We start from the raw sequence: 16625 nt of genomic DNA, 5'->3' as shown, positions 1-16625 counted from the left end.
TGTAATTCCTACATTTTTCCAGTTACCCATTCCTGGGGAAAGCTTAGCCATTGGACAAACCACCCAGAGCCCCAGGAACCTGCATTTGCAGACAGCAGTGGCAGGCACAGTGGTCTAGTGTTGGGCGGGGGAAACCTGGCCTCTATGTGTCTGGTTTTGCAAACTAAAACTCCATTGCCCATACTCAGGCTGACAGGTTCTGGAGGTGCCAGGGACTCCTGCTCTGTATCTCACCTCTAATTCCATCACAATGCATGAGCTGTCAGTGGGAGCCTTTTAATGCAGATGCTAATACCCATTCCTAATGCTGGCCCATTCCCACGCCTCCTGAGTTGGTGCGATATATCCTGGGAACAAGAAAATCTGAAGGCTCCTGGTCCTCAGGCTAGCAAGAGCCTTGCCTGTAAGAAGTGGGAGAAGGTCACCTCTCTCAGGAGGCAGAACTAAGGCTGCACAGCACAAGGGAGATGTCTGAATGCACAGTCTGGGTGGCAGAAGGACTCCTGTCCTTTCTTCCACACAGACCTGAGCACCTCTCCAGGTGCCACCATTTTCTGTCTGGTAACATCTGCTATCCCCAAGCCTCAGTTTCCTGGTCTACAAAACTGAGATGGTCTCTTCTATACAAGGCCCCAGGAGGATCACTGCAAGTCACTGCATTTCATGGTGCCCAGATTTCCCTGCATTTCTAGAATGTCAACAGAGATGAGTGGGCTCAAGGGGAAGAGATTCTTTATGACTAGAGATATTCTGGTCGACTTTGGACCCCAGCTTCTATGGACAATAGCATGTGGACATGAGTCCTGGGGAAGCAGGGATGACTGAGCCTGAAGAAGAGCTCTCAAGCCTTACACTCTCCAGACCAGCCTTGGGTTGCCTGAACCCCAGCATAGCCTTATGGAACCCCTGCCTGGGTCCTAGCACCTGGTTTGACCTGGGCACAAGTACTCACTCACTCACTCACTCACTCACTCATCAAACATTCACTGAGGGTCCGTGACAGGCTCCATATGGATTAAGCACTGAAGATAAAACACTGAATAGAAACAGCCAGCCTGTACCCTCATGCTCCTTGAATGTGATAGAAGGAGCCAGCCAGTAAACCCTTTACCACAAATAAACACACAGTTACACATTAAGAATGGGAGGGGAGGTATGTGATTTTTTACAGCCCAGTCTTAAGCTTTAGAAATTGGCTCCTCTGAGGAAGGGACATTTCAGCTAAGAACCACAGGATAAGACAGTCCTAGCCTGGGGAAGGGGAGAGAAGGTCAGGAGAGAGCTTGATATGTTTAATACTGAAAGAATATTTGATGAGCTGGGACATCTCCTGCAGATCCACGGCTCCCTAGCTTTGTGACCCTGGGCCCTAGACTCAATCCCTCAACCCTTAGGAGATTATGTATAAAACAGGAATGATAATATTCTTGTGTTAAAAGCTGCTGTGAGGATTAGTGAAATGATGTCTATATTTGCCTGGCAAACAGGAAGTTTAAGTAGTAGTATCATTTGAAGATTATTCTTCAGCCTAAACGTGTGTTCATTATGGCCGGTGTGTTTTCTCCCCACCTAGATGGTAGTGCTGGGCCTCCTTTGGAGTACCTTGATTCTTGGGGAGCATGGATGATATGACCATAACCTGAGAAAGCAGGGACTGTACCCATTCTGGTCCTCCCGGGTCCCAGGGCCCCCACAGTGCCCTGGTGTGTGATCAGTGCCCACAATACTGAATAGAGGAACAGACACATGGGAAGCAACGGCAGTTGCCTGGTCTTTAAGGGTGAGGGAGCACCTTCTCCTGAGAGAGGGAGAGAGAGGTTGGGGAAGGTTGGGTGGGGGTGGGGAGAGCGAGCAAGCAAGCAAGCTAGAAACTTCCTGAAAAGGGAAGTTACTCTAGAAAAGGGTAAGTTCCTTCCAGGCATCATGGGCTGGCTTAACCTGGACCAGTTTGACTTTACTAAGTCCCATTTCTCATCTAGGGAGCCTGAGGCCATTAAGGTTATCTGGTCCCAAAATCCCCTGGAGCTGTCACAGGGATCCCCATTCTTTGCCTTTAGTCACCCCAGCCCCAAGAGCCATCCTCCACATGGAGTGAGCAGGGAGCTACGAGGAAAAGACGGTCACAGTTGGAGAGAGACAGAGAGAACCAGGTGGGCTGGTAGGACAGGAAGATATAGGCAGAAAGTAAAGCTCTCTCCTGGGGAGGCAGGAATACTCTCCTGCTTCCTTCTACCTGGCCTCCTTCTACCCACTCTTCATAGAACACAAACACTGCAAAAATGACTTTTTCCAAACCCTCTTAGCATTCAGAAGTAGAATTGCTATGTAAGAATTTTTTCATAGGTGCTTTTTTGGGGGGGGGTATCTATTTAAAAAACAACCACATCATTAGTGAAATCTTCCAAAGTCTCTTTTTGGAGCCCAAATTTCACTAATGTCCACATCTGAGGAGGCTTTCATAATAAAAGAACACATACCTATTTCACCTATGATGGTCAGTGCAATCTTGAAAACACTAGTAAATAGTGTCCATCAGCTTTAAAAATACAAACCCAAATTGGGTCATACCAAAATGCAAGGATACACACAATAACCTGGGTGAATCTTCAGGGAATTGTGCTGAGTGAAAAGAGCCAATCCCAAAAAGGTGATTTGCTTATGTGGTTCCATTTATATAATTTTCTTGGAATGATAAAGAAATGAAGAATAGGTTAGTAGTTGTCAGGGGCTAAGGACAGGGTAGGGTGGGAGGGAATTGGGGGTGGCTATAAAAGGGGGACATAAGGGATTCTTGAAGAGTTAGAAATGTCCTGTAGTGAGACTATCAATGCAATATCCTGGTCAGAATATTGTACTACAGTTTTGCAAGATGTTACTATTGGGGGAGACTAGGTAAAGGAGTACGTAAGATTTCTCTGTGTTGTTTCTTAGAACTGCATGAGAAATCTACAATTATCTCAAAATAAAAATTTATTTTAAAAAATCCCCAAATTTAAAAAAATCAGTAGTCCTCCTAAAAATACCCAGAAATGAATTTTAGAATGTCCAAAATCCATACAAAGATCTAAAAAATATGGAAGGATGTTGCAATGGATTTGAACATGTGGGTAAACTGCTTCTATTTATGGCTGGAAAGACTTTTTTTTGAGGGGGGGAAGGCAATTCTTCATAAGTTAATCTAAATTGAACGAAGTTTCAATAACAAATGCCAATGGGATATGGATATGCACACAGATAGACAACTTTTTTTTTTTTTTTTTTAATTAGGCAAGCTGAGGCCAGGTGCGGTGGCTCATGCCCGTAATCCCAGCACTTTGGGAGGCTGAGGCGAGCAGATCACTTGAGGTCAGGAGTTTGAGACCAGCCTGGCCAACATGGTGAAACCCTGTCTCTAATAAAAAAAAATTAGCCAGTCATGGTGGCAGATGTCTGTAGTCCCAGCTACTAGGGAGGCTAAGGCAAGAGAATTGCTTGAACCTAGGAGGCAGAGGTTGCAGTGAGCCGAGATTGCGCCACTGCACTCCTGCCTAGGTGACAGAGTGAGACTCTGCCTCAAAAAAATAATAATAAAAATAAAAATAAAAAAATAAATCAGACATGCTAGTTCTAAGTTTATATGAAAAAAAATGTATGTCCTGTAAAATTCAGAAGTAGCAGCAGTCTGGCCCCTTGTGCTCCTCTAGCCCCCAACTGGCCTAACAGGCCCTAGTGTGCAGCAGGGACCATTTTCCCATCACTGTCCACAGCATCTAGACAAGAATGCAGAGAACGACAGATTTCAAAAACTCTAATCTGGGATCCTGTGCATCCTAAATAATCTTATGAGGATGCACTTGTATTTTTTCTGATGCTGATAACATTCATTCCAACTCGCCTCCCCATCAGCTTTGTCAGGCACTGTGAATTGCATGGTACACATGATTACAATGGATGGAATGGCCATCATGAGGTATAGCAATACATTTAAGTAACACTGTGTCACTACTATAGGACAGGCACCTTTCTGCATACTTTATATTATTAATTTGTGTAATCCTCCTAACAACCCTCTGAGGAAGGTACTCTTATGATTCTCATTTTACAGATAAAGAAACTGAGACTAAGTGACTCACTCAAGGTGTAGCAGGTAGAAAGTAGTAGAATTAGGATATGAGTTTAGACGCTAGACCCTGCTATTAGCCCCTGTCTTTGGCTATGGATTAGTAAAGGAGAGCACAGCCAAGGGTGGGACAGGCAGCTGTAGTCCTCTGGACCAGCTTCTCATGGATGGGGCTGCATTGCTACAGGTGGCCTAACTCAGACATGGAAACTGAGTCGCTGCTGCCCAACTCATGCTATGAAACCATTTTGGCCTGCACAGCTTATAATAGCACTCTAGCTCTAGCTATGACACTTTATGGTGTTAGTGGGTTTTTTTGGTGGTTGGTATGGAGGAGGGGCTGGGCTACAAGTTTTAGATTATGCTTCTTATTGCGGGTTTTTAAAAATTCTTGAATTAGGCCTATTTGCTCTTTTGTTCTCTATTGAGTTAGCAAATTCAGTTTTTCCAAGATGCCCTGAAAGTATGATCATACATGTATATGAAATGGTCCTTGGGTCCAGCTGGCAACTCCTGTGCACCCCCGACCTGGATTCTGCCTTCCTTGAAGTGAGCCTTGGAAGAAACAAGTGCTCATGCTCCCTGACATTATTAGCTGCCAAGATGAAGCCTCAGTCCCAAACACCCCAGCTTCCTGTCTAACTCAAGAGCTAATCGTGTGTTTAAATCTTAAGAGTGTTTAGATCTTAGGCCATGCCATGAATTCCCCTGGTTGACTGCATTGTGAAAATGAGCTTCCTATTATTGGCTCTTAAGTAATGGAGATGAGGGGGAGTCCTGCTACACAGATAAGTGCATCATAAAGTTACATAATTAAAATAACTGAGCTCTGGCCTATCAACAGACCCATCAGCAGTCCAGAATAGAGTCTAGAAATGGACACAAATTAAATGAGAGTTTGAAATATGATAAAGGTAGCAGTTGAAATTAGTAGAGAGATGATGATGTACTCAAATAAATAGTGTTGGACAACTGGACAAACATATGGGAAACCAAACTGGATTTAATTACTATGTCAAAATCCTGATAAAGCAAGGATTTAAATGTAAAAAATGAAATAAAAAATGATAGAAGAAAACATGGAAGAATTTATTAAAACAATTTCAGGATGAGGAGGTTATTTCAAAATTTAAGATAAGGACCTCAAACCATAAAAGTCTGACACAGTTGACTATGTGAAATTAAAAAAATTCTGCCACCAGAAAAATATTATAGAAAAAGCCAAAACACCTAAAGAAAATTAAGATAAAATATTTTCAATGAATATGACAAAGCAAGTTTCTACAAATCAATAAGACAAGGTATTTTACAGAGTCCAAAGGGTATGAAGAGATAGTTCACAAAAAAGAAAAAACAAATGATTTTAAGCGTTTGAAAAGATAAAAACCTCATTTCCAACAAAAGAAATGTAAATTAAAGCTCCAGTGTACCATTTCTCATCTATGAAATGAATGAAGATAAAAACCTGCATATACACTTGGTAAGGGTGGGGGAAGCAAGTGCATTTGTGCAGTCAAAGTGATGTAAATGGTACAGCCCTTATTTGGCAGTATCTATCACAACATAAACAAATATTTTAATTCTGCTGGAAATGGGGGGAAAGGGAGGCTCTCTTAAACTAAATCCACTGAAAATGGAGACCAAAATTTTACAATAGAGATATTTGATTGGGAAGTTATTTTGAAAAATAACGGTAGTTAAAATATTATTTTATCTCGTATGTAATAACAGTTGTTAGAGTTACAATTATATACACATTTTAGAAAAAAACAAATCCAGCGGGGATTTTGGTTTGTCTTTTGTAAAACATTATATAGTAACATCTGAGGGCATCTTTTATATTTGGCAGAGGATGTTGGCAGCACTTCCACAGAGAGGATCATTTTTTGTAGAAGTATGGCATGGTTTCACTGCTTGACCAAGAGGCCACCTGCATCAATTATCATCTCCCCTGCTGTCCTCTGAAATGCTTATCTAGGCATCAATCTTGGTTTCCTCTTCAACTGATTAACTAACTGGTCTACTCTGCCCAGTCTCTATTTGAGAAATTATTTGATATCATTTTCTTTAACTTGATGAAATCTCCTATTTTGGCAAGATTTACAGTTCCTCTTTATAAGTTCCTCTTTACTTTGTGTGTGCTTTATATTGTCTTTGGTTGACAAGAGACAGCCAAATAGATCAGTCAGCAGAGATACAAGTAGGGATAAGATGGATAAGGAGAAACAACAGTGTTCAATAGGGAGGGATGTTTCAGGGAAACTAATTTCATAAGTGGTCATTTCAGTAGTGAATATATTTGAATGGTTAATGGCTGCTGTTTTTTAGCTGCCCTACATACCCATCAATAGAGGATCTGTTCCATAAATCATGGCACAATGAAACTCTGCAGCTGTTAATGAAGAGGAGATTTGCTAGATGTCTTAATACGGATCCATCTCCAGAACATACCAGTGTCTTCCTTTTAAGTGGTGCACATTGGGGCTGAACACTTACTAAGAAATGAAAGGGCTCCCCAGTCAAAGCTGACAGGTGTCATTACAACATGACCCCTGTGATAGATCCCAGCACAATACACTGGCCATCACTCCATTCTCTTCAAATGTCCTGGGGTTGCTTCATACAGCAGACCATCATACCCAAAGCCACTATGCATGTAACTTGGTTATCTCCTGCCAGGCTGTAGTCCAGTTAGTGCTCCCTTGGAAATACTCAAGACCTTAATGAACTATCCATCTGTGAATCTGTGAAGCTACCCATTTCTTAGAGGCCTCTTTGGAGAGCTGGCTGTTGAATACCCAGTATGATGGTCCTTAGCCGCCTTAGATCTTTCCTGTACCACTACCTCTATGCCTTTTGCCAAGTCCAAGTGTTCACTAGAAATGGAACTGATGCCAGAAAGACTACAGCTAACAATCTGAGCAGAACAGTGAGCATGTCCTATCTGGGAAAAGCCCAGCCCATTGGGCTAAATCTCTAGCTGAACACAGAGACTATGCTCCTTCCAATTATACTGGAAGCCCAACCATGAGAAAACAACACTTCAACTACACTGTTCAGAGCCATCACCTCTTCACATGTGTGCCTGTATACGTGTACACACACATTTTGCAATAAAAATGCTTCTCAGATATACTGCACCATAATAAATCAGCATTGTATGTACAGCTCAAAAAGAAGTATGGCATACCTATGGAAGAAGTCAAAGGCAAAGTGTAGAAAAATACATACAGTATGTTACCATTTGTATAAAAAGGAGCCGTATCTACTAAGTACATGCACACACAGACACACATATATTTGTTTATATAAAATATGTCTGGAAAGATGCAATAGGAAAGTGTTGAGTGGTAACCTTTAGGGAAGGAAACTTGGAATTAGGGTTGGGTGGGGAGAGTGTTATTTTTCACCCCTTTTGTACTCTGAATTTGTTTTACCATGTGTGTAAAGACTGTTCTATGATTTTTGTAGCACAACACTTGAATACATAAAGCACGACTGGCTCCCCAGAAGGCAGGTGTTGGCCAGGCAGTGGATGCACGGTAGGGCAGTGTGCAGCCCTGCGTGCACGTGGCTGGTATGCCCTGCGGGCAGCAGCTCCCCACACACAGTGCTGTGAGTCTCTGGTTCATGTCACTCTGTGGAGCAGGGGCTGCTCCAGCACAAAGAGGTTTTTGACAGGGAAAGGCAGAGCCAGAGTCAGGGCAGGCCCTGGGCGGGCTCCCAGAGAGCCCAACCACCCTCTAATAAGGGGTGCTCTCCACCCTATCTGAGGAGCAATTGGGATCTCCTAGGAAGTGAAACTGTTACGTATGTCTTATTACAGAATTTCCAGTGGAGTGATTCTGAAAGAAATGTGTATGGCATGTTGTGACTGCTATGTCTCATGAAATATTTACATTTTTATGTAACTTTTTTCCATTTTCAGATCATCTTTTATTTTAACGCAAAATGACAATATATTTTTCAATTAATTTGCCCAATGTCTGTGTTTAAATGTTTTCTAATGCACACACGTGTTTTAAACTCATTAAAAAAATATGACTTAGATCCCATCCCACTTTCATGTTTTATATTGCCAAAACTCTGCTTTTGGGAGGGGTGAGTTATCTTCACTTCTGAAACAGTACTGCTTGGGAGCTGGTTTGGCCCTGGCTATTCTGGGGAAATGACACAATATTGACCTAGGAGGGGCCCTAATCTTTCCCCACTAGAGCACTACCTCTAATAGGGGGAAGGATGGGAGAAAGAGGCTAGTGAACCCACCTTCAGGCCTGTCCACTCAGGACATGCCCACACTAGCCTCTCCAGGGGCTCTGCCCTTGGCATCCCCGTCCCCCACCTGGGCTCTGGCAGAGAAGTCGGGCGGGAAGAAGCCGGCTGAGTGCCCGCCACTGTAAGAGGAAACGAAGAGAAACAGCTCCAGTCAGCCCCAGAAGCGAGGCCTGGAAAAACTCTGCAGCTGGAGCTAACACAAAGGACTTTTCAGACCCTGCAGCCAAGGTGCCCAGTGAGCTTTTTTTTTTTTTTTTTTTAAAAACAGCTATTAGGGTGACAAGCCTTTCCAAAGGCCAGCAGTTGGCGAGAGTTTCCAGGAAGCTGGTCTGGCACTGGGCTGGGATTGGAGCAACTTTAACGAGTTAAGTTCAGAAGGAAGGAGTCATCAGGAAAGGTTTAAGGTTCAACAAACTTTTCAAATTATTTTGCAAAAAGTTCTGGCTTTCCAATTCAAAGGCATGTTTCGCTGTGACTGTTTTAAGCCAGAGCCTATTTAAAAGGCAACACAACTAGCACGCTTCAGATTCACTCGCTCGAGGTATTTGTCTAAATCCTCCGAATGGGCTTTATAAGTGCCATCTAGTGCCTGGTAACACTGGGGCCATCTTACACATCTCGACAGGCAGCCCTCCTCCCCACGTGCCTCCCCCCAGTCTCTGTGGTCGTGTGTGCGCGCGTGCGCACACACACATACGCACGCGTGCACCTTCCCTAAGCAGGAAGCTGCTCTTTGCCAAGAGCGAATGGAATTCAGATTTCCAGAGGGTGTCCTTGGCCTCCAGCTCTATGGCTGCATGATGAAGAAAGGTCCTAGTGTGTGTGCTGGGGGCTGGGAGAGAGGGGCCTCCAGCTCTGCTCACATCTATCTGGGCCCCAAGAAAAACCCACAACTGGCTGTGCTCTCCCCAGCCACACCCAGCCTTGGTCACATTCCTTCCCTTCCTGAGCCCACACTGGGTGGCCCCGGCAAACCAGCTTCCACACCTTCCTCCCCACCGGCAGGGAGACCTAGCCCAAGCCCCCATGGGGCAGCCAGCAAGTACAAATGAGGGGCTGCACCCCAGGCCCAAAGAGCCAGAAAGCACGGAGGGCCCTCCCCCCACCCCACCCCCAATGCTGGGCATCCCCTTGTGGCTGCTGTCACTCATGGGGAAAGAGACACACTCCCTTGTCTAGCACCCGGTGGGCTGAGCTCCCATCCCTTCCTGTGCCTGCTTTCAGGAAGTCCCTCTTCATATCCAACCTTGACTCTCCTGGCCGTGGTGCTTGTGGGCCTGGGATTGAAGGGCCATCACTGCCCTTTGCACCAGAGCTTCCCAACATACCAGCAAGAAGGGACTGTACCCCTTCCCCCGTCCAGTCTGGGCCTTCCAAGCCCTGAGATTCAGCAACCTCAGGAATTAAACATTTATAGGAAAACACCTATGCAGACCAGGGACATGAGTCAGGGTGGTCATCAGCAGTAGCAAGGTGGGTAGGCTGGTCACGTTTAGCTTCTCTTTAGCCCAAGTAATAGGGTCTTCCACCTGTGTGGCCAGGGAGGGGATAGGCTAAGAGCAATCTTTCTACAGGCTGTCAGCATCAACAAGTGGTTGTGATGAGCAGGAGTTTGTATGGCTTTTCAGGTGTTCCGGCTCAAGGAGGCCCAACACCAAGTTGGAACCTCCAGGCCTGGTACCTAGGCAGAAGGTGGGCTAAACAAAGGCCAAGGGGAGCTCTGCTCTGTCACTTCCCTTTGTTTGCTAATGAGACTGTTTCCAAAAGCTGGCCTGGTAGCCTGTGGGATTGTTTCTCTCAAGATTTCTTCTAGGGGAGAAGGTGGCCGAGGCTTTGCAGTCTGCATCACCCAGTCCCCAGAATCTACAGGGGACTCAGCTTGCCTAGTCACAGTTCGGCTTTTGGCCTTGGCTCCAGGGCCCATTCTGATCCTCGTGCTTGGGTCAGGGATGGTCAGCACCCCTGCCCTGATGCTGCCTGGTGGGGTCTCCTGCTGAGTACCATGAAGGCCTACTGTGGCCTGAGAAGGCAACTTCACTGTCCCTTTTGGCCAGCCCTAGACCCTATATTTGTTCAAGTAATACATTGATTCACTGGCTTCTCCTTTAGGCAAGGCCTGCAGGGGACTCAGCTGGGGTTCATGATTCCTTGCCACCTGTGGTGGGCCTGCATGGCCAGGCCCAAGGCCTCAAATGCCACATACTGCTCCCCTGACAGTCAGGTGGCTAGGGTGTGACACTCAAGAAAATGCCCAGGCAGAACCCAGAGTTGGGGTCACTTGGTCCAGCCCTTCTGAAGGGGACTGGTTGGATCTGGTGCAGGGAGGAGACAGGCCATGCTGGACCAGCAAAAAAGCATAGAACTTGGAGTCTGGAACCTGACATCTGGCCTTGGCTCTGCCATCAGCTGGCTGTGTCCACTGGGAAAGGTCCTATCATATCTGGTCTCAGTGCTTCCATTTACCCAGAGTCCTTCCATCACCTGACACCTACAGGGATGCTTTCCCAATCAAAATTCAGGCCATGTGGTTTAATAAGGCCACCTTCCAATGTGGAAGACAGGCTGGTAATGGAGAGGCCTGGGAGCACAGAGCTCCTAGGCACTGCCATGGAATGTGGGGACCTTAGGGGAAGGATATCTCAATTGAAGCTCTTCAGGGCCCCTGGGGTGGACAGTTCTGTACTCTCATCCCCTAACCCATACCAGCCTGAGCTCAATCATACCATCCTGTGAAGGCTGCCCCACCACACTGCTACTGCACCCACCACACCAGGCCCCCTTGAGCTCCCACCTGGAGCCCACACACCCAGCTGGTGGGGTTCATGGGGCAGTTCAAAAAGAAAAGCAGAAAAAAGCATTTGAGTGTTTCAGACTAGAAGGAATTCAATTTAACTTAACAAATCAGGACATGAACCTAAAGAAAACACTGAAAAACAAGCCCACCTTTGAAGGCCCAAAGCGGGAGGATTAGGTGGGAGAAGAAAGGTCCCCTTGGGGCAGAAGACAGCTGCTCAGTCCAGACCAGGGACCAGGGGGAGGATACTGGGCTTGAGTGCAGACCGGGCCAGGGTAGGGAGACAAGCCCAACACACACTCGAGGACTTGAAGTCAGGGGTGCTAGCTGACTTTTTAGCCCACTCTTTCTACCCCAGATACAGAGACTAGCTGCCTGAGGAAGCATAGCGGGGCCCGCAGGCTGGCTGCCTGGTGCTGCCCACCACCTCTCCAGGGCTTGGCTCCCTGAGGCAGAAGGCTCAGACCTATAACCACAGTGGGGTTGCAGGGATTTATTTGGGGGAAGAACCCTGACTGGGTCAGAATGATTATGTGCATGCATGTATGTGTGTGTAGCTCTTTGTTCTCTGAAAAGCCTTGCCTACCACCCTACTTCCCAAGTACGAGTACCCTCTATTGCCTTGCAAAGTCACCCCTGCTCTCTGCCTCAGTTTCCCCAGCAGGGCACCACAGGACACTGCTGTGGCGAGGTTTACACTTAGGGTGCAGTGCAGTCTGATCTTGTATAAATGCTCAGTGCCAAAGACTTAGGAGATAAGTCAGGCAGAGTCAAAATTAACCTTTGAAAAATCCCTTGAATTGGCCCTAAAAATAATCCCTTTCTCAGATCTTTGTGTATGTCCCCTGCTGGGTTGCTCTTCTGCCTGCTGAAGTGGGAGAATCTCTGGGTGGACATCCAGAGTACCCTGGAAGAGGCATGCCAGGTGTTCCTGTACCTTTTTCAGGATATTCCCAGTGTCATCTTCAGAGGGAGCCTCTGAGGCTGCAGCCACACATGGGAAAAGATTACTTATGGAGAAGATCAGAGGCTAAGGGGCTGGGGATGGTGGGGACATCTGATTTTGAGGTCAGACCTGGACTCCTGTCTACCTCTGTCTCTCTACCTTTTATTTTTCTTTCCTTTTCTCCCAACAAGGCCCTCTTTCTAAGATGGCACCTCAGACCTCCCATGGGACCAACCAGGCCTGACAGACTAACTGCCAGACTTCCTCCTGCTAGCCAGTCACTACCAAGGACGTGTGCCTCAGATACAGCCCCTGCCCAGGACACCTACATTGTCCCTAACAGGGCCCACATATCTAAAGCATGAATGCCTAGCTGGGAGTTCTGGGGCACCATGAGAAGGCATGAAGCTAGGCCTGCCAGTTTGCATCCTGGGACGGCAGGTCAGCCATGTCCAGGCAATCCAGGAGGCTTCCCAGCAGCCCACTGGCCAGTGAGGACCTTTCACCTCCTTGGCTGGTGGCACCAGGTTTATGATGCACATAGACGCTGAACTTGAAGAATTCTTATTGCAGAGGGCAGCCACAAGAGCCACTGGCCAGTGCCCAGATAATCTCTGCAGACTGTTCCCTCCTGCTCCATGGGCCACAGAATCCCTTTGTCTTGTTACTGCTACACTGCCTTCCTACCAACCTTCAGGGTTCATCCTGGCCTCTGCCATGCATATCCAGGCTCCCCCAGAGATTGTGTCTGGGAATGAGCCCTGGCTTCTGCTACTATCTCCCAGTGATACTGGCAAGTCCTTATCCTTCTTGAGGCTTCAATTTCCCCTTCTGTGAGCCGGGAGGACAGGCCCACTAGATGCTCTCTGAAGGACCTACCAAGGATGTGGGCTGTGTGTCTCAGCCAACAGCAGTATCTCCTAACCCCAACACAAGAAATACACGTAGTAGGTGTCTGGTTAACGCTCTTGGAATTTCAGCCTATACTAAGCATCTGAAAGCCACTGAGTCTGAACTCTGCTACCATATTTGAGATTATCTCTCCATTAGGCACCTATGGGTTGCCTAGAGACAAGCTACCATGGTCCTCTTCCCTCACCCATCATGTGCAGGGTCAAAGGCAGGTGAGCTACACAGCTCGCCCTGCTCTTCACTCTGCTTGAATGTGGGTGCTGGCCTTGGCAGATGGGCCCGACAGTGATGAGAACAAATGACAGATGAATACTGGGGCACCTGTGACTGCCATGAGGCACAGTCCACTGATTCTGCCTCCAACCTCCTCCCCAGAGCAGAATAGTGAGTGCTAGGTTTCCGCCTGTACCTCCACGGGAGGCCCAACAGCTCCTGAACCCCATTCCGAGACTTGAGGTTGTGACTTGGGGACCTCTAGACTTCCCTTCCCTCCACCTGACTCCAGACTGTCCTGGAGTTTGGGACTCTCAGGCCTCTAGGCACATCTTATTAAGGACAGCAGCTGACAGCCATATGTTGTGACCCCATTTGTATCCCATGGTAACTCATGACCTGGCAGTCTCAAAAGCTCTCAGGCCAAATAAGGAATGTCCCCACAGGATCTCCCATCATAAAGAGACATTCTATGCTGGCTAATATTTTCAGGCTTTTCCCCGAGTCAGGTATGTGGCTGGATGCCTAACACCATCTCCTCAAGGCCTTACACTAATACTGTGAGATATACTCCCAATGTATACAAGAGGAAACTGAGGCTTATAGAGATTAGGTGACTGCCCCAGTGTCCTGTGGGCAGGATGAAATGACCCAAGCTGGCCAGGGCTCCCTGACAGACCTTGTCCCTGGATTCAGTGAACATACACCAAACCATTAGCTGACAAGGAATGAATTTGACAAGCTGTTCATGACCACCACACTGAAAACTACAGGGCAGGGTAAAAGATATGAAAGTCAACGTAAATAAACAAGGGACACATGATGCCATGTTTCAGGAGCCCCAATACTATAAGGATACCCATTCTCCCATGCCCATCTAGAGTCTGCTGCACCTAGAGGAGGCTTTCCATGGCAACTGGCATATATATGGTGAGACAGAAACCCTACAAAGACAGCAAAGCCAGTGATGGGGAAGGAGAAGCAGCCAGAGCCAGCAGGACCAGCTGTCAAAACCTGTTAGCAAACTACAGTGAGAATGAAGCAAGGTCCTGGCCACAAAGAACAACTTGAATCTGACCAGTGGCACCAAATAGGGTCCAGAAACAGAGCCATATGTAGCCAGTGAGCTGATTGTAAAGACACTGGTATGGCAGGGTAGTGGGGAGAGGATGGGCCTTCCCATGCCGGGTGCTGAGCCAGACTGGATATACAAGTAGGGGAAGAGTGGACCTTGACCTCGGCCTCACACTGGACACAAAAATCAATCCCAGATGGAGTGCAGATCTACATGGGAAAGGTGAGCTAATAAAGCTTTGAATAAACCAGAATATCTTTATGACCTTGGAGTAGTCAAAGTTTCTTAAATAGGACACAAACAGCCCTATCCAGAGAGGAAATGTTTGATTAACTGGACCACATGAAAATTAAGACCTTCTGTTCATCAAAAGACACCATCAAGAGAGGAAGAAGGCAGCCTGCAGAGGGGGAGGCGATATTTGCAATGTGTGTGTGTGTGTGTATCTCTCTCTCTGACAAATGACTCCAGAATATCTAAAGATATATAGGACCATAAATCAACATAAAACAGGCAGAAGATGTAGGCAATTTATACGGAATGATGTATCTGACTAAATGATAACATGGAAAGGGACTCAACTTCATTAGTCAACAGGTTACTGCAAATTAAAATCACCATTTGATGCTGCTAGACATTCACCATCATGGCTGAAAAGGAAACAACGGAAAATGCCAAGTGTTAGGATGTGGAGCAGCCAGAATGCTGCCTGTGGGAATGAAAATTGGAATGACTCCTTTGGTAGACTGCTGGGTAGTATTCACTAAAAGTAAACATATGCCCACCCAGGACCCTGCAGCTCCACACATAGGCATATATTCCCCAGAAATGCAACCTGATGCTCACCAAAAGCATGTACAGAATATTCTTAAACAGCAACCTACACCAGAAACTGCCTGCTGGCCACAGGTGGTAGAATGGATGAATGATGTAGGCCATGCACACAATGGAGCACCAGTCAGCAAGGAGCGTGAGGGAGCACTGCTCCCTTCAGCCCCATAGAGAGGCTGCCAAACATCAAATTGAGTTAGGGACATTGGACACAAAGGTGTATGAGTTGCATCATTCCCACCGCATAAAGTTCAAATGTGGGCAAAGCTGGTCCTTGCTGCTAGAAGTTAGGCTTGTGGTTAATCTCAAGGTCAGTGACAGGAAATGGGAGCCTGAGAGGCTTTCTGGGGGTTCTGTTGCTTCCTCTGGGTGCTGCACACATGGGTCCCAGGGACTGAAGATGCCTCAAGCTGTGCACTTGAGACCTGTGTACTAATCTGTGTGCATGCACGTCACCCTTTAACTAAAAGTTTACCGCCACCACCCTATACCAGGGTAGCCCAGGTGAGCCTAATTAGGTGGATAGCCCTGGCCTTCAGGACCACTAGGCCCAGCCCCATCCCACTCCCTCACTTAAGGGGACACGGCTTCCAGACTTCCTGACTAGGTCACCTTCGTGCTTCAGCCTCCAGATGCTCTGCAGTTCAATCTCCCCTTTCAGGTATAGGCAGAGCACACAAGAGATCTATATGGGATGTGCCCCCTGCCCAACCCCGCCCCGACCCCCTGCCCCAACTGCCAGAAGTGTCTCCATGACAATATCAGTGCAGTTGTGAAGTCCTTTGCCCTCCAGCCACCTCTGTGGTGTGAATGTTCTCTCCGTCACATCCTCCAACACCACCTGCTTGGCTGAGGACCTGAGCAGCATCATGGCTGGGAGTTCACAAGTGGAGAGGGCTGAGCCTGGCCAGAGTGCACTGGGGCAGGGTGATTTGGATGGCCTTTCCCTTCCAGAGGAGATGAGAAGCCTCACTGCTTTCCTCTGGGCCATCCACCTAGACAGTGTGGCCCTCTCCCCACAGCAGCAGCCCTAGGCTAGCCGCTTCTTCCTCACATGCTCAGATGGAGGAAGTGAAGTTTGGAAAGGTTAGGGGGCCACGGGGGGCCGCCACAGCTGGGCTGATGCAGGCTGGAAGCCAGATTGAGGGCATCTGATTCCCAATCCCATCTCTTTCCCACTGAGCCATTATGCCTCGGTTTTAATTTAATTAGAAGAACATTTAATCTCCCCGTGCATTTCAGAGACGGGTTTGAGCCTGGCTGGGGCTATGTGGGGCTCTGACAGGGATCCTATGACTCATGCAGCCCTGCACAGCCCTCCCGGGCGGGCCCCCAGAGGGCTTCCTTGGCACCTCGTGCAGACAGAGGTGGTCTGGAGCTTTGCAGAAGACAGGACACTGGTCTAGAAAGACAAAATGGTCTCATCTGTTCTTGACAAGCCCCTCACTCATCCTTCTGGACACTGGTTCCCAGAATGGCC

The 16625-nt window shown here is 47.3% G+C and overlaps 1 protein-coding gene across 1 annotated transcript in view; it reads right to left on the bottom strand.

The window, feature by feature from the left end:
• The window catches only part of KCNQ1 (potassium voltage-gated channel subfamily Q member 1), a 407444-nt gene that overhangs the window by 169620 nt on the left and 221199 nt on the right, over positions 1-16625 (bottom strand). The window lies entirely within an intron of this gene.

This window comes from Pongo abelii, chromosome 9 (genome assembly GCF_028885655.2).
Source record: "Pongo abelii isolate AG06213 chromosome 9, NHGRI_mPonAbe1-v2.0_pri, whole genome shotgun sequence".
Taxonomy (NCBI): domain Eukaryota; kingdom Metazoa; phylum Chordata; class Mammalia; order Primates; family Hominidae; genus Pongo; species Pongo abelii.
The sequence above is the reverse complement of the archived record's forward strand: the minus strand, read 5'-3'. Positions and strand labels throughout refer to the sequence as shown.